At 40.9% G+C, this 18,683-nt stretch overlaps 1 protein-coding gene across 1 annotated transcript in view; it reads right to left on the bottom strand.

Moving 5' to 3' along the window:
* Window positions 1–18,683, bottom strand: part of bsnb (bassoon (presynaptic cytomatrix protein) b) — a gene marked incomplete at its 5' end in the record, with an annotated part of 121,168 nt that overhangs the window by 79,569 nt on the left and 22,916 nt on the right. The gene's annotated exons all lie outside the window — the stretch shown is intronic.

The following is an 18,683-nucleotide window of genomic DNA, read 5'->3' as shown; positions in this document are numbered from 1 at the left end:
TTTACACTACACAGGAATGCCATTTATGTCCTGTCATTTAATATGAAGGTATAGAAAACAATCTACTTTTTAGCACAAAGCCTTTCTTCATTGTTATGAAGAAGTTCACTTCCATGTTTGCCAAAGTCATAATCTAATTCTGAAAATACTTCTTTCATGAATTATGACCTTCATCTGCTTGACCCCGTACACACACACACGTGGTGAATCACGTAAGCATAGTTGATACCTGTGATACGATGACCATCAACTCCTTTATCAGACTGACGTCTGTGCACAATGATACGAGATGCACATTCTATTGTATCCATTCTGTGTGTGTGTGTGTGTGTGTGTGTGTGTGTGTGTGTGTGTGTGTGTGTGTGTGTGTGTGTGTGTGTGTGTTAAACTTCAGAACTTGTCGTGTGATACTGCCTGGTGTCATCATGTTGCGTGCGACTCAACTGAAACATCACTCACCACCCATCGTTAGGTAGAGACCTTAAGGGACCACACATGGTTGGTCAACCGAAATCACAACAACTTCAATGTGATGATTTGTGAAAAACACACTCCTAGCATGCAGTGGTGGAAAAAGTACTCAGATATTTTACTTAAGTAAAAGTATCAATACTTCATCGCGACGTGCTGTATAATTTGTTATCCTTGCCTGCACAATCATCAACCTAAGATGGGTATGGGTAAGATAGAAATGAATTTACTTGTTTGAGTGAACAAGGGAAATGTTTTCTGCAAGTTACAATATGGTAGAGAATTGACTAAATATAAACAACAGGGGTAAATATGAGAACCTTTCTTTTACCCCTCACAGTGTGTCCACCAGATCAATAGAAATACTATTTATAGTGCCCCTGAACACAACTATACTATACCGTATGGAATACCTTCCTGGCTGGCACATAACATGTACAGGAAATCTTTGAAAACTGGCCTGTTTTTTATATTTTACACACCCCTATTTTTTTTTCTTCACAGGCCTGGAAACAACATGGTTCTCATATCCCTGGAACACTGACATTCTTCTCTCCTCTCCTCATGTAAGGATAGGTGTTAAAAACTAACCTTTGCACATACAGGCAAAAAACATGACGTAAAACATGTTTTATTCATTAATGCAGAAGTCAACTACAAGTCTCATACCATAATGACAGTTTGCATGTTCTCCCCGTATCTCCTAGGGTAGTTAATACCCTCACAAAAACATGTAGTAATCCTGGTCGCTATATATATATATATATGACAGCCGGGGCGCCTGATGGAGGGGAAGGGAACTGGTTGGAATAACGTGTTCCTTCCACACGCTACGTCCAACCGGGGAAACTCCCCCCTGTCAGGTGACAAGAAGGTCAGTTGGCTCTCATGCATAGAAGGAGACATGAGCTCGGCCCTGGGCTCCCTAGGCTGTGGGGGGAGTGTAGTGCCCAGGATCACTTAGAAAATTGGCACCGGGTGAAAAAAGGGTTACAAAATCGTGGGATAAAAATGTAAAAAAAATACAAAAAAACTAAACAAAGAAGATACGTTATGGCATGCCTGGCTTACAGATGTAATGACTATGTTATATGCAAAGCAAAGGGAGTGAGAAATAAGCAAAAATAAACAAGGGTTCAAAGGGTCAACTGATTACCTAAACGATTGATTGATTGATTGATTGATTGATTGATTGATACTTTATTATATATCGCTAAAACTATGACCAAGTTATTGGTAAGTGAATGACCTCTGATGATCCAAATAAAATATTTGTGTAAACGCTCTCCAGCATGTGTAATTTAATGTCAATAAATAAGGACCAATACCGTACCATGTCATTTTGACTTTGACTTGCATCGGTGTATGCTTTAAAGGACAACTTTGTTTTTTTACAACCAAGGTTTATGTTTTAGCTTGTAATTAAAGTAAAATAAAAGATGAGTGTTAATTTTTTTTAGCATTCGGGCAGGTGGCTAAATATGTATTTTTTTACACAATAAACCGGCGATTTCTTTATTATTATTTACAGTAACTCTTCTAGCGCCCAGTAACTCACATCTGGCCATCAAAGACCACGGGACATTTTTTATTGTGTAAAAAAGACATTTAACCACCTGCCCGAAAATTGCTAAAACAAAGCAGTCAAATTATTTTTTTGAACACTCACCTTTTATTTACTTTAATTACAAACTAAAACATAAACCGTGGTTGTAAAAAAACAAAGTTGTCCTTTAATAGATTCAGAGTCACACACAGATAGTCTACCTTACTAAATGTCAATCAATGCCATTCATGTTGAAAATGTACTGAAAACCTTTGAGACTTCAAAGTTGCTAGACATCGCTTGTAAAAACCACACTGATCTTTACTTTCACCAAAATGACTGGTTTTCTGTACTGCAAGCCATACAAATTGGTGCTTTGATATGAAATCTCTTCAACTTCAAGAGGCTCTCAGTTTAGGCATAAGTCCGAATCAATATCACGTGCACCAAGAAATGTTTCTTTCTAGGTTTTCTAATGTTTCCTCGTCTGCACCCATCTGCCAAAAGGTCTCTGCCAAGGCAAAAGAAAATTGCTACTCAGGTTCATGTTTACAAATTTGCACAAGTTCTGAGGTGTACATTTGAGGCAGCACCAATAATGTTATATTACTGTACTTTGGTTATTACACCCACTCACCCAAAAGATGAAGGGAGCCGTTGGACAGAATTTTTAAAACAACGATCCTTTACTTTGAAAGCATTTGGAAGCGCTCCTTTCAAATGCTGCATTTCACACTCAAATTTGATCTTAAAGAGGGTTTTTAACATTGGCATGAGTTTTATCCAACACTGACAACATTTTTCAGATAAACGATGCCATGTTTTCATGAATATGGAGCAATTGTAAACATATGCAACTGGGACATCTAAAAAAGAAAGCAATTTAGGGAAAACTGTCTCGATTTATGGCGGCTGATGTCGTAAATGGACGATGACATGGAGTGGCACCGACACATTGTGGCTGGAGTAGGCTATTTCTCTTCGTATTCATGATTTGTCCTGCATAGAGGAATGTGCCCCCAAAGAGGTTTTTGCCACCCCCAGAGGAAATTCACCAGCACCGAACTAATCCATACCCGGGGATGTGCACACTCAAAGTATTTGTAGACTTTGAGTTCTGTATGGGCAAGGCGTGTGTTCCTATGACTCGATCTCTGCCTAGCTCCGACAGTTACAACACACACACACACACACACACACACACACACACACACACACACACACACACACACACACACACACACACGGCGCAGCTCCACTCGTTGTCATTCACAAAGAGTGAAGTTTTTCTCTGTGAGGCAGGTCGTCGCGGACCCCCAGTGAACAGTGTGCGTGTGACAACCCGGTCATTTACGACCCGACGTGGAGTCGTTGCCACCCACAACCATGAGAAGTAGATTTTTAAGCTGTTTGAGAGCTAAGCTATGTGTGCTAATAACACAACCTGGATTGGAATATCGCACGTGTAAATCTACGTGCTAGTGCTCTGAAGATGATATCCAAAGCGCACTCCCGCTCAGAAAATGCAGTGTGTGTGACTGTGGACACGGGGCCTAAATGAAAGTCCTTTATAAGTGTGCAGCGTGTGTTCCAGCGTTCTCTCTGTGTGGCAGACTAGCAGTGTATAGCCAGGGGCTAGAGATGATCATCCCATAGCTTGCGGTGCTGTACAATATAGGCTGAATTGCCAATCTCTGGGTGACTATACACAAAAAGGCTAATAAATAGCTGACAGAGCTTTCCTTATTATAATAGGAAGGATTGAGAAAACATTATGTATCCTTGGTGCCCAAGTGAGCTATTATTTGCCTATCAACAAATCAATCACTAGGATTGTGGCCAATCCCCTCCCCCTTTGAATGATTTATTGCATTACACACCCTTCTCCCTAAAACATTCCCTCCCCGTCCCAATTGATTGGTTTTTCTTTTTCTTTTTTTCACCATTTTGTTAAATGGGGTTTTATTTAAGCATAACAGACATTTCTGTTGAACAAATGGTCAGAAATAACAGGAAAATGCATAGCTTTCTATCAAATAAGGTAAAAAAAAAATAGGCTCTGTAGTTGCCGTAGCTGCATGCGACGCAGACGGATCACCTCATGCTTGCTGTTGTGCGAAATAACCCCCCAAAGACCCATCCTGAGCCAGGAGAAACCCTGGTATTGACCATATTCACACATAGTGGTCATTTCGCTCTTGTGTCATAGTTGGGGGTTGGGAAACACCAACCACCCCAGAGTATTTAAAATGGCCACCGCCGTGTGAATATGGTCAGTGTTCTTGTTATTGGTAAATAGCTGTTTGGATAAATCAATGACATACATAATGAGGAAAACAGAGCATCTTCAATAAAACAAAATGGATACCCTTCATTGACTAGCCTTCACAATGTCTGTCTCCTCTCCTCTCTCTCTCTCTCTCTTTTTTTTCTTTCTTTCTCTTTCTTTTTTTCTTTCTCTTTCTTTCTTTCTTTCTTTCTTTCTATCTCTCAGTCTCTTTCACTTTACAGACAGACAGACAGACAGACAGACAGACAGACAGACAGACAGACAGACAGACAGACAGACAGACAGACAGACAGACAGACAGACAGACACACACACACACACACACACACACACACACACACACACAATCGTAGTCACTTTTCGGTATCTCTCCCCTCATCAAGCGCTTTGTCTGCCATCACTGTCACAATCTGGTCTTTGCGTGTCTCTCTCCTTGCTTCACTCCATCTATCCTTGTTTCCCGTGTATATCGTTGCCCTTTTATCTCCTCCATTCTCTCATACAGACACACAAGAAGATGACAGAGGATGGAGGCGGTATAGTGGCACAAGGCCATATGTAGTAATTGGCATCCTAGTGGCTTAACAGCTGCTCTACTGACACCAATGCCTTCGGACTCTTGGCTAATATTTCATAAGGCCCTAACTGGCTTAAAGGACGACTTCGGCCATTTTCAACCTATCTTCATATAATTGGTCCTCATAATACTCATGATAATATGGTACCATTTTTGGAGGAGGGGGGCTAGTGGACAGTTCAGAAAGCCGCCTACCAGTGACATCATCGATGGGGAATCCAAGCTAATAGAAACGGCAGAATTTATGTTCCTGGAAAGTTGGAAGCCATTGTTCTCGTGTTTTTTGTTTGTTTTTAAGCTTGCCTAACGATGATGTCACTGGTAGGCGGGTTTCTAAAGTGTCCACACAGCCCTATGAGACACAGACCGAGTACAAAGAAATTGTACCATTTTATGGTACAATTATATATAGATATAGGGTTGAAAATGTCTGAAGTCGTCCTTTAAGAAAAGTTATGAGGCAGTATAGGCGAGAAGGGTGGGTGGGTGTGCTGTGTGCATGGTGGGATGTCTGATAGGTTGCAGGTTGTGCTTTCCATTCTTGACTTTTTCTTTTGTGCTGTAGGGACACAAGCCCCTAGTTCTTAGAAGATTTGATCAAAATCCCTGACTATGCCTTGACTTTATACAACTTTCGACATGGGTGCCCGAATGAGCACCAAACCCTGAGCACTGACAGTTGTAATGGGCCAAACTCTGCCAATTGAGCTGTGCAGGATTATAAGGGATAAATGTTTCGATTCGTTCCCTACACAGTAGTCCTGAGCGTTAATCTAACTATGAGGGTGTGAAAATTGACCTAAATTTAAATTACCACTCAGGATTATACCGTGTACTCAAGATGGTTTCACTTATGTCTTGGACCTGCAAGCCTACTATATACGACCCGAATAGTGGTAATGAATTCATACACTAGCATGCAGAATGTCAAGTGTGATCCCATACTCACAAAATGTGTGCACATGCACTCACCTGAAAGATGGCTCGAACTAAGAATGATAATTACAATGCTAAGATGCTAAGATACTCAGAGGACCAGTGCCCTCATACCTGTCTAACTACTACTCCAGAGTGACACCTACAGTCACAACACCAGAGGGTGTCACGCTCCGCTCCTCAGCCCTTGGACTTTGTCTGTATTGTTTAGGTTTTGGCCTCTTTAGGCCTATGTTCTGTTGTTCAGTATGTTCTGTATTTGTCATGTATCCCTGTTCTGTTTGGTTTTCTGCTGCTCTGTTTTTGCCCCGGTGTTCTGTATCTTATTTTGTAGTATTGTTCCTGGTGTTTCCTGTCTGCCCCTGTAGTTCTGTATCTGACTTGTCTTACCAATGTTGTGATTTGTCAGTGTTTCCATCTGGGTCCTCTTAGCCCCCCAGCCTATCCCAGTGTTGATTGTCGGTTGAGTTCACCTGTGTCCTGTTATCCCTGTGTCTATTTATATGCCCCTGTGTGTTCAAAGCCTTGTCAGGTCATCGTTGACTCATAGTGAATGTATGTGCTATATAAGGCCGAAAGCCAGCTGTATTTTCAGTTCCTGTTTCGCCTGCCCCGTTTTATAGGAATCATAAGTTGGTTAATAAACCTTGAAACCTTTGAACCTTGATCCTTGCTTGTTGGTCGTACAGCTTTTGGGGTCCTCCTAAGTCATTCCTGACAGAGGGAGCAGCTATGATCTGGTATTCCCCAGATTTAGCACAAACATGGGCAAAAAAATCATTTTACTACTCTACCACCAAGATGTGCAATGCCCTGACATCACCCATAAAGGATCCATAAAAGACCTCTTTCAAAAATGGCCTGAACAAGGATATATGTCAGAAAATTACAAGTGGAGATATAAATCCCCTTGATATGAGGGGACATACACTGCCGCTCCGTTTTTTTCTATACCCTTTTTCCTCCTCTGTAAATATAGCTATGTGTATTTTTTGATAATGGTAATAGCTAAAATCTGAAATGACACAGATGCGTTCCCGGTCTTAATGGATTATTTCCTTTTTCCCAAAACTCTTTACAATGTGCGTTATCTCACCCATTCACATTCAGACATGGATGTTTGGAAGCAACCATGCAAGGCACCAACCTGCTCATGCAGGAGCAAGGGTTCAGTGTCTTGCTCAAGGACACTTTGACATGAAAGCCAGGAAGTCCTGTGGATCAAACCATGAACCTTCCTGTTCCCAAACAGCCCCCTCCTTAACACTATGTTACTTTCGATCCGTTGACCGAACACCCCCGGTAGTGCATCGGCCACAGTCTCTCGTCTTTAGTAAAAAAAGAGAAAAATACACTTTCGCTACTCACCAAAACAAAGACGGTTTTCAGATGTTGAAAGCCTACTTTCCTTAGAGGGAACACTCGGAGCCCCCCAACTCACTTCTAAAATACACTTTTTGACCAAAATCTAAAATAAACCACCGGATGGAGAAAAAAAATGTGTTACTCCCCTGCGCCCTCTACAGATCTTGTCAATAGAAAAATTCCATTGACCGGATCCTAGTGCACTAGCAATTGTTTTCCCCCCATCCAGTGGATTATTTTACATTTTGGTCAAAAAGTGTATATTTTAGACTTCCCACTAAGGAAAGCAGGCTTTCAACTCCATAAAACCGTCTTTGTTTTGGTGAGTAGCGAAAGTATATTTTATTCTTTTCACTAAAGACGAGTGTGTGTGTGCGAAACGGCTCGAAAGTACCATAGCGTTAAGGAGAACTCCTTCTAACGCTATGGACCAGAGCTACAGTATGCTGCCGCTATATAACATCTATTGTTCAGTGTGTTAATCTGCTAGTGGGCCTGACTCTATCTGCCTTTCAGACAGTAGGATCTATAGACGGACAGAATCAGTCGCAGGCTCAGCACCGTCTCAGCCTGGTGCCTTGGCCTCCTGCCAGTCCTCTATATAAGGAGTGATGAACAGTGGTGGATAAAGTACTCACATTTTTTCAAGTAAAAGTATCAATACTGCAATGTAGAAATACTCTGTTACAAGTGAGAGTCTGGAATTCAAGATTTACCTGAGTAAAAGTGCAAAAGTATTAGCATCAAAATGTACTTAAAACTACCAAAAGTAGAAATTACTCGTTATGCAGAATGTCCCGTTTCACACGTTTTCAAATGTATAAAATGTATAAAATTATTTTGAAAATAACAGATCTGCAAGCTCACAATGCGTCGCGAAGCAAAAAGGTTTGGCTATTTTCAAATGGCCGAAATGTATATAGGGCTGAAGTGGTTAATGTATGTTTTGTAATAATAATCAAGTCTAGTAACTAAAGTTTTCAACAACAAAAAAATTGTACAATATATGCCTCTGAGATGTAGTGGAATAGAAGTACAAGTACTGAAAATTGAAAATACTCCAGTAAAGTAAAATCAAATCTAAAAATCAGTACAATATTTGAGTAAATGTACTTAGTTACTTTTCATTACTGCCTCCTGCCAGTCCTCTCTATATATATATAAGGAGTGATGAGGCCATGGTTTTCACTGTCAATCAAAGAGAGAAACTGAGAGGGTGGGAGTTTTCAGTGAACCCCGGGGACAGTCACAGTAACGCTGGGCAGCAGAAATAACAGCAACCAGCCAACATCAGGAACCTTTATCAAATCAAAGCCTTCATCAGGCCGCGAGCGAAGCACTCCCTTATTCTGTTGTTGTTTTTTCTTCCCTGAGCACTCCCTTATTCTTTTATTTTTTTCTCCTCCTCCCCTGATCTCCTTTTGTTCTTTTTCCAAATGCCAGTTAAGACAATCACATTAGCCCATGAAAACATAGGAGGCACTTATAGAGGAGGGCAAGCTGTTATTCATCAATTTCATTTTTTTCTTCTCCCTGCGCTTTGCCTCCACCTCCATCTTTCTATCTCATCTCCTCCTCCTCCTCCTTCCCCTCTTGTTACGAGGCAATCGTGTGGATCTTTATTATGAAATATGATCTGTTTCATGATGAAGAAGGGGGGAAAAAAACCAACAACACAAGCAGACAGCCGACATCTCTGTCTCCTACCCCCCCCTCCCTTTTCTATCACTTCTGTCTTACACCCTCCATCTTGTTCTTCTTCGCCCAGCGTTGTGTTTGTCCTCCTTCCTCACTGCTTTGCTCCCGATATACTCTTCATCTCTCCCTCGCTCTCATTCTACATCTCACATATAGCGTCGCTGTCGGGCACAAACCTTATATCTCCATATTCCATCTTTATTTATTTTTTTCTTCATAAATCAATGCCCTATTTCAGTGGTTTTCAACCTTTTTCATGCCAAGGACCCCTAAATTGATATACATTTGGCCATCGCGGACCCCCATCTGAAAATGTTTTTTTGCCAAGGACCCCCAGAAGCAAAGATTTGAGTTAAAAAATGCTCGCTTTAAAAAAATATATATGTTCAAAGATATGCACACATTTTCAAGATTTTTCAAAAAATAGCAGATCTACAAGCTCATACCGTGGCACTCGGTGCCGCACTATGAGCTTATATATCTGCTATTTTTGAAGAGCCAAAGCTAAGTGGTTAAAATAATTGTGAACTAATTTTGCTGGGGACCCCCTGGTACCACTGGTGGTCCCCCGGACCAATGGTTGAGAACCACTGCCCTATTTCATTCTTTGTCATATGACAGTGTTGCACAAAAAGTAAGCAAAAAATAGCAGAACTACAAGCTCACGATGTGTCACAATGCGATGCACGAGGAGCTTGTAGATCTGCTATATTGTGCTGCTGTACTTCTGTTGTGCTGTGTTTCTCGTGGCATTTTCTGGCTTCATTATGAAATAATCTCCAGTGAAGAGAGACGAGGGAAAGCGGGTAAGTGAGGAAGCGGAACGGAACAAAAAGGTCATGAGTGAGACCGCGTTCCCAAAAAGCTGGAAAACACATGACATGTGTCCACAGGCCCACTGATGCTGAGCCACCAGAACACAACGGACCGGCACTGTCGGTTTGTTGGAGAACAACACAGCGCTGCCAGAAATAGAACCCTTTTAGTAATAAAGACCCTAGAGACATGGGTCTAGATCAAATAACAAGAGCACAGCAAGCCCTAACGTATATGAGATATAGGCAGTGGTGGAAAGTAGCTGAGTACATGTACCCAAGTACTGTACTTAAGTACAATTTTGACGTATTTTTTACTTTACTGGAGTATTTCCAATTTTCAATACTTTTACTTCTACTCCACAACATCTCAGAGGCAAATATTGTGCTTTTACTCCACTACAATTATTTGCATATATTTGCATTAAATCATAAAACATACATTAACCACTTCAGCCCTATTTTATACATAGGCTATTTTCAAACACTTTAGTACTACACACACACACACACACACACACACACACACACACACACACACACACACACACACACACACACACACACACACACACACACACACACACACACACACACACACACAAACACACACATTATATCACATTCCCCATTCCAGGCAGGTCTACAAAAGTTCCCTCCTTGCCTCCATTGTACAGTTTATATTTTGCACAGTAGCCACAACACAGTTCATCAGCTGTATATTCACAGCAGCCATGGGGCGTCTGGAGGCTCAGCCAGTGAGTGCACAGACCATAATGATCCTTGTGAGTCGCAAGGACCAGAGTTCCAATCCGACTCCCATCTCGTCTCGCATGTCTCACCTCTCTCTACACTGTCCTACCTGCCAGAAATAAAGCATTAAAATGGCAAAAATAAATCTTAACCACATGAACACTAGCGTCCCTATTCTGGGCTTGCCATGATAGCGAACTGAATCTGCAAAAATAGTCCTGCTGCAAGCTTGTTTGCAGTTTTATAGTTATTTTTGCTATCTGGCTCACAGCGAAATAGCTACAGTATATAGGCCAGGGTTTAAATGGTTAAATAAAAAACATACAGAAGCCGTCAGATGAATGACAGGGTAGTAAGAGATGCAGACAGACAGAGGCGCGACGCAGTATCACCATGCAGCACACAGAGCTGCTGAGCACTGCAGTTTGGGGAATAAGGATGCTCTGGAATGCAGTGGGTTATCAACTCATTCAAAAAAAATGGGCCACAGGACATCAAAAGATGTCCCGACACCTTCTGCGTCTCTTTCTCTCCCTCCCTCTCTCTGTCACAGACACAGACACAGACACACACACACACACACACACACACACACACACACACACACACACACACACACACACACACACACACACACACACACACACACACACACACACACACACACACACACAGTCACACACACACACACAAATACCACCAGCCATATTACCTGCTATAAAAGCTATAGTTTTATTACTACAGTTTGTTGACATGCTGATACAACTATATGCCAGTGTGCTGGTGCTCTGTAGGGAAACCATATCGTGTCTGAAGCTGGGCTCATGGTACAGGATAATCAGGGAGATTTTGGGTAAAAAATAAAACGCCTCTCCCGACAATCACAGGGGTGTTCCCGGTGCAAGTCTGGTCGGGAAACCGATTATCTATCCAGATGACCATGCAGCGTGAGAGGTTCACAGACCCAATCATAAACCTTCCGATCTGCTCACAGACGCATCAGATCCACCCCGATAATTATCAAACACGTTTTAATATGTATCTGGGTTCACATGCGACCACAACAGCCGAACGACTAGTACAGTCTACATGAGTGAAGAGCGGAGCATTACATTACTTTACACTACAGTCATTTAGCAAACGCTTTTATCCAAAGTGACTTACAATAAGTGCATTTAACATAGGTAGGCAAGAAAACTACTAATCACCCCAGAAGTCTTAAGTGCATTCTCTTCTAAAACAAGCAACTAAGAGCATACCTATAGCGCTAAGGTAAAAGTGCAATATATCAGCTTCCTACTTTCTTAAACAGATGAGACAAAAGGAGCAGCAAAGAGGCACTGTGGGGACGTGCCTGAAAAGCCTCTGGTGGAATCAAAATTGTCTAGAGATCAGCTGCGGCTGCCATGTTGTGGCTGCAACGCAACGCTAGCGTGCCCAGTGGAATCAAGGCGTGACAGATTTGGACACAGCGAGTGCGTGATGCGTAATTATTTTAAAATGTTGTAGTGTGTGTGCTTTGTTTGATATTATAGAGGAGAGGATCTTCAAATGTATAAAAATCTTTTGAAAATTGCAGATCTACAATCTACAATGTGTTGATCGGCTATTTTCAAATGGCCGAAATGAATATATAGGGTTGAAGTGGTTTTGTAATAATAATCGAGTAACTAGTGACTAAAGTTTTCAAATATTTTTTATGGTGTAAAAGTACAATATTTGCCTCTGAGATGTAGTGGAGTAGAAGTAAAAGAATCTGAAGATTTCCCTAATGGGCGTGATGCATCCGGTTTTCAAAATCGATTTGGATTTTAAAATTCCTGTCGTGTGAGCCCAGCTTGAGTGTACTCTTACAAGGAGGGTTTGAAGTGTTAAGTAGCAGCATAAAGTAACGAAGGTTAGACCATGATATACTGTCGCTATAGCAAAAAAACTTTGTGTCGAACTTCCCCTAAAATGAAATGTGGACATTTTAATGTGACAGCTTTATAGCAAAAAGATTTCATTTCTCATGCGTTTATAAAATATGCAATAACTTGTCAAATGGGACTGACTAAAAGGGACACCAAGTGACAGCGAGGCACAGAATATAAACGTACAGCTTCCTGAGTGTAGAAGCTGAGGGTAGAGCTGAGGTTCCTTCTTAATGTTTACGCTCATGGATGGTATTGATTCTTGAAATAAAATAGAAATCAAATCATCGCTGAATTTTCAATATTGTGAGAAGGAAGAATATTATGAATGTTATGAACATTCAATGGATAGCTATTGTCTAATCATTAGGGATGTCCGATATTATCGGCCTCCCGATATTATCGGCCGATATTAGCATAAAAATTGATATCGGGAAAATATCGGTATCGGTTTTTAAAAAAAAAAAAAAAAAAATTTTTTTTTTTTTTTTTTTTTTTGGCTTTATAAATAAGTTACAGGAGTTCTTACTGTATATGGTGTGTGTGATATGAAATTTGAGCTTACCCTAATCACAATAATCCCCGCATATATCGGTATCGGTTGATATCGGTATCGGTAATTAAGAGTTGGACAATATCGGTATATCGGTTATCGGTAAAAAAGACAATATCGGACAACCCTACTAATCATATTGGTAGAAATCAATGGGGAAATTAGACAATAAAAGCAATTCCACATGTGTATTTCTATATGGCCCAGACAACTTGAGCTGAAGTGCGTTAAAGGATTCCTGCCAGAAAAGTGCTTGCGAACCACTGTCCTAGATTGTGTACATCAGGAGGTCTTCTTTTCAAAATATTTCTGCATAATGCAAAATTCAGCGTGTTGTGTCTCAGCTGGATTCTTGACCCAGTTCATGGAGTTTGTCCATTTAAAGCCACAGTTTGAAAAATGCAGTACGGTGTCTCCATTTGGAACCTTCTTGCCCCACCGTTTATATGGAGGTTTAAAGCTTTGAAGATATTTTTCCACTCTGAAGTTTATTCTGGGATCTCTTTACATAAGGACAGGCAGTACAGTACAGCATGTGGCAGCTCAGTTTTACATAAAGCCGACTTCAGAAAGACGATGTATACTTCGTCTTACGGCGGTACGACAAAAACAAGCTGAAAATGTAGCAATCTACAGATCACAGGGCGATATACAGTATTCAGCTTGTTTTCTGTTTGTGATGTAACTGTGATGTAAACTGGAAAACATTATGCATATGATCTATTGAATTCCTGGTTCATTTTCAAGTAAATTTCCACAACAACATAGAAATCTGACATTATGATACATAACAGCAGGCTTCCTACAGTATTTGGAAGTATAGCCTTTGTCAATTATAATGAAGTGGATTTTTTGGTAACTCTTTCTATGAAGCCCATGTCTATAATGCATTATAATATGACACTATATAATTATCTATATAACTAAATTCATGGAATCTTTGTGTCTGTGTCTGTCTGCTTGTCTGTGAGTCTGTCTGTCCCGGGCATAACTCGGGCACCGTTCGTCCTGTCCTCTAACTGCAAGTGCATTTACCCGTTTTGCATGTAATCTAATTTTGTTATCCATCTCCCTAACTCTCCGTCTCTATTTTCTCCTAAGAATCGTCAAGCCCTTTCTGAATACAATTAAATCAAGTTCAGAAAGAGTATAATCCCTTGAAATGACCTAATACGCAGAAAAAAATAAAATAGGAAAGAAACCTCAGTGTTAATTTAATTCTGTTACAGTAACTGTCACTGGGATTTTTTTACTGAATGCAACTAAGACATTTTGGGTTTTAGATGGAGCTATTTTTCAGGGTCAAGACAGAGCATACTGTGAATAGGATTCGTATTAAACCAAGGAAAATGGATGAACGGTTTATGGTTCTCTGATATTTCTTAGGATTGATTAGGGTTCTTTGTTTTTCAACAAAACCACTTTCAGTTCTCTAAAGAATTCAAGCTGAATGGCCCTAAATCTCACATTAGTTAGTTTTTATCTGCTATTGCTAAACCTGGAAGTAAATGATTCTTGGAAGACCCCACCTTAACAAAGCGGTACTATGCAACTTTTTTTTTAATTAATAAAATGTCATTTTGTCCAATCCGTATTCAAGAGTATATTAATACAATATAACCCATACAATTGGGGTGGTTGTATTTTGTCTACCTGCTCTTTTGGCTCTCACCTTGACACAGGATCTGACCCGACTTTTTTTTTTTTTTTCACTGTTTTGTTTATTTCAAGATTCAGAGAAATAGACAATAATATGCAGAGTCAAGTAATATCAAAACCCGGTTTCCTTGTGCAGGAAACCGGGTTCATATCCAGGGTAGAAGAGGAAAGTTACATAATGCAGCTTTAAAGGACGACTTCACCGCTTTTCAACCTATCTTCATATAATTGGTCCTCACTAATACTCATGATAAAATGGTACAATTTTTATCTACTCGGTCTGTGTCTCAGAGGAGGGCTGTGGACAGTTCAGAGTCCTGTCTACCAGTGACATCATCAATGGGGAATCCAAGCTAATAGAAACTGCAGGCTTTCTATTCCTGGAAAGTTGCAATGCAATAAAAGAGAGCCATTGTTCTTGTGTTAATAAAAATCTAAATAAAAAATTTGAAATCTTGTTGGAAAAAAAAATCATGCCTAACGATGATCACTGGTAGACAGGTTTCTGGACTGTCCACAGCCCTCCTATGAGACACAGACCAAGTAGAAAAAAATGGTACCATTTTATCATGAGTATTAGTGAGGACCAATTATATGAAGATAGGTTGAAAAGCAGTGAAGTCGTCCTTTAAGCAGTAAGTTACAAACTATACTAAAACGTTCTAAAACGTTTGAAACGGAAAACTATGTAAAAAGAATAATCAAAGAATTACTCTGAGTTGAGGTAACAACAAGGAGATCAGATTTGATCAGAATCCAACCCACCTCAGATAGTCACACTATCCCTCCCTTACCAACAGAGACATTCTTCTGAACATACAGTACCATTACTTCATTGAGTTCAAAAGGGTAGAAATAAACTTTATTTGTGTAGCACTTTTTAATGAACCCGGCCTCCCTATTTTATCCCTAGTTTTTTTAAATAGCTAAAATAGCAGATCTATAAGCTCACACGTTGTGATCGTGTAGATAAGCTATTTCATAGCGTAAGCGTAGAATGGGGATTAAGTTGTTAAAACAGAGTTGGAAATAGCTTTACACAGCATAAAAGATAAGAACAAAGAGCATAAAAGAATAAAAAGTGTGAAAGAAACAATAAAATGGCTAAAAGGATAGAAAAGTGTGCAAGAAATAGAAGAACATAAAGAGATAAGAACACAAAACCACACTGTAACTAGAAAAATGTGCTCCTGGCAGCACAGGTCCCCCCGCCAGGCCAGGTAGCGGAAGTCAATCTTAGCCAATCAGGATGAAATATGAGAAATCGGATAGGTCCATCTTGATCACATGACTATAGAGATAATGTGTACCGATTTGCATAATGTTTCGACAAAATCTGTAGGAGTTATATTAAAAAATTATGTTTGGCAAAAATCGGCCTCCTGATGGCGCTATAACAGGCCAATGTGAAGTTTCACAGCAATCAGACCATGCGTTCATGACTTGATGCATTTTGTTCAAAACCAAAATTTAGATGCCAATCTTAGCCAATCAGGATGGAATATGAAAGATCTTACAGATCCGTCTTGATCACATGACTATACAGATCATTTGTACCGATTTGCGTGATGTTTGGACAAAATCTGTGGCGTAATATCAAAAAAGGCGCTTTTCTAAAACCGGCCTCCTGGTGGCGCTATAAGAGGCCAATCTATCTGGGGCAGAGGTTCTGCTCCGGCCTACAGGGAATGTGCGTGCAGTTTCACGCCGATTGGGCCAACTGTGCCAGAGATTAGCTGTACACAGATGGACGGCCGAACACACACACACACACACACACACACACACACAAACACACACACACACACACACACACACACACACACAAGGACGGGCAAAAACATAGTCTCGGCCACGCCTTCGGCCTGACTCTGAAGGACCAGAAGGGCCTTGCCTGAGGATCTCAGGCTGCGCTCCTGCTCATAAAGGGTTAAAAGGTCTGTGTTGTAGGGAGGACCTATAAACTGAGCCTTGCTTTAAAATAAATCAATAAAATCAATTCTAAAACAAATAGGTAACCAATGAACTGAGGCTCAAATTGATGTAAAAACCCCCGACATTCAGATTTTGTCCTGTACCACTCTTCTTTCTTTTTTTTACCCCTTCCTTCTCCCCAATTTAGTCGTTATGCCAATACATTCCTCCCCACACACATTTCTGTTTGTTGTTGTCACTGTTGTTCTATCCTACAGGCCTGCCAGTGAGGAGTACCCACCGGGAGGATGTGTAGAGCCTCCGTATTCCCGCCCCAACACTACTGACAGATGCTGACAGATGTCCATAGAGAGTACGCGCAGTGACTTCTCTAATGCTCAGACGGGGATCGATTTATAGAGACAAGGTTGAACATTTTTTAATTGAGTTTTGATTGATTGAATATTTTTATTGATTTGTTCCTTTAAAACCCATTAACACCGGGAAAGCATCTGTGTCACTTCGACTACGAATGCACCTCATGGTACCATAGCACCACAAAGGCCTTAAAAACAAAGCTTCAGACATCTGGTCAGGCTACTGCTTGGCCTTACACTTACAGTACAACTCATTTAACCCCTGCTCATTATGCTAGGGTGGGATAGCTCAGGGTAGAGGACAGAGTACAGCAACTTGCAATGAGCCCGGTCTACAAGATACACTACACCACAAAGACACCCATGTACCCGTCAAAATACTTCAAAAACGTTAAAGACGTTCACTAGCACAACAACACCAGAGGGAGCTCCACAAATCACGTTCAACCCAGATTTGACTCAAACAAGGGATTACATTCTTCTACTGCTGTGCCACAAAAATGTGGAATGCCCTACCAACAGTCATACAAAATGTGAATCCTCAATCCTTCAAGGAATGCAATTCTGTAAAAAAGTAAAAGCTTACCTCAATGAAACATTTAATGACTTTGTGCCACGCTGCGAGCTTGTACATCTGCTATTTTTGAACATTTTAGAAAAATCTTGAAAAGTCAATTTGGGGGTGCTTGGCACGAAAACATTTGAAAACCAATGATTTAGAAGAATTGGCCTCAGGTTTTAATGGTTAATGAGATACAGGCTAAGTCGTATGCGCATAATGACGCATTCGGGAAAATGGAAATGTACTGTAAACCCTGAACACTTAGATAACTTGAACACTAAACCAACATCTCTGCTTATAAATGCTTTATCACCAAGAATGTTTTACTTCTGAATAATTATAAGCAGTGAAGAAAATCCCCCTGGAATTCTCTGAATGTTCATATTCATAAATGAAGACACGCTTCTTCTTCGTGTGTGTGTGTGTGTGTGTGTGTGTGTGTGTGTGTGTGTGTGTGTGTGTGTGTGTGTGTGTGTGTGTGTGTGTGTGTGTGTGTGTGTGTGTGTGTGTGTGTGTGTGTGTGTGTGTGTGTGTGTGTGTGTGTGTGTGTGTGTGTGTGTGCGTGCGTGCGCGCGCGCGCGCAACAGAGCATTCTGCACAACTTTGCACCAACTTTGCTGGAGGAAATCATTATTGTGGACCCCCCCAAGACTGATTTCCTGCAGATTGGGTCCCTTGAGTTTGCTGTCCATGTATACGTTCCTTGCTCATTTTGTTCCTACTCGATACATTTTAAGTTCTTTGTCTGTCTATCTGTCTGCACAGGTATGCCCATTTATGGAGATCCCCAAACTTTTTCAAGTTGGTGCATAGAGCTGCATAGACTGACCTCCTACCTAGATTATCAGCCCATAGATTGGGCTCCAATCAGCACCAATCATTCCATTCATTAGGGCCAGTTGGGCCCAATAGACCCAAATAGTTGGGTCTAGTTATTAGCCCATAGATTGGGCTCCAAATCAGCACAAATCCCATCTAATTGGGTCCGTTTGGGTCTTATCGGCCTTTTCTTTCGGTGATTCAATGTTAACGCATATGCGGCCCGTTATCAGCCATTCCTTTGGGTGATTCGTCACATTGAAATACAGCACGGTACCCCATTCCAGCACCTGCCTCGGCGGCGTGCCTCGCTAATCATTAGACTTTCAGCCCCAACCTCATGGGATCGAATCACAACGGAGGTGCACCGTCAGAAGCGGACTTGAGCCACAGTCACACTGCCACAGTACAGCTGTCACAGTACTGCTCACATAG

Source organism: Gymnoscopelus microlampas, assembly GCF_963454915.1.
Source record: "Gymnoscopelus microlampas genome assembly, chromosome: 7".
NCBI classification, from domain to species: domain Eukaryota; kingdom Metazoa; phylum Chordata; class Actinopteri; order Myctophiformes; family Myctophidae; genus Gymnoscopelus; species Gymnoscopelus microlampas.
Note: the sequence above shows the minus strand (reverse complement) of the source record. Positions and strands in the feature narration are given on the sequence as shown.